Genomic DNA, 878 nt, shown 5'->3' with positions numbered 1-878 from the left:
TCTGAGAAGAGTCATACCCTGCACAAAGCCTGCTGTGAGGACTGAACAAATGTGGGAGTGTGAGGAGACATGTGAAGTACTTGGGGGTCCAGAGGTCTTTCAGAAAGCAAGTTAGGGGAGCTTTGCGCAGTGGCAGTATATCATAGCCAATGAGGTTTATTTGAGGTACGGCTGTTGTTCATTGAGAAAGCAAGTTAGGGGATCTCTTTGACAGGCAGGAATTAGGTTCCTTAATGTAGCAGATGAAGGAACTCAGGCTGCTGAAAGCTTGCAAAGAACTTCTGAACAAGGTCACATCCCAAGAAAGGTAATCATTGTAGCCAGAGGAGGAAGTGAGAAACCTGGATGGGGTCCCTGTCCTTTATTCTCCTACTGGTACTTTGTCTATGAAAATCCAGAAGTTTCAAATACAAATAAACACAGCCTTTGTGCAGACACTCTAAGTAAACACACAAGAAAAATGTTCCCACATGGGGCGCCTGGGTGGTTCAGTCGGTTAAGCTTCTGACTTTGGCTCAGGTCATGATCTCACAGTCTGTGGGTTTGAGCCCCGCGTCGGGCTCTGTGCTGACAGCTCAGAGCCTGGAGCCTGCTTCAGATTCTGTGTCTCCCTCTGTCTCTGCTCTTCCCCCACTCATGCTCTCTCTCACCTTCAAAAATAAACATTAAAAAAATAAATTTTATAAATGAAATATCGCCATTTCCGACAACATGGGTGTATCTTGAGAGTATAATGCTAAGTGAAATTGAAGACAAATGATTTCACTTATATGTGATTTCACTTGTATGTGGAATTTGAGAAACAAAATAAATGAACAAAGAAAAAAATAGTGAAACCAAAAAAAACCAGACTCTTAACTATAGATAACAAATTGATT

This window comes from Crocuta crocuta, unplaced genomic scaffold, assembly GCF_008692635.1.
Source record: "Crocuta crocuta isolate KB4526 unplaced genomic scaffold, BGI_CrCroc_1.0 scaffold113, whole genome shotgun sequence".
NCBI classification, from domain to species: Eukaryota; Metazoa; Chordata; class Mammalia; order Carnivora; family Hyaenidae; genus Crocuta; species Crocuta crocuta.
Note: the sequence above shows the minus strand (reverse complement) of the source record.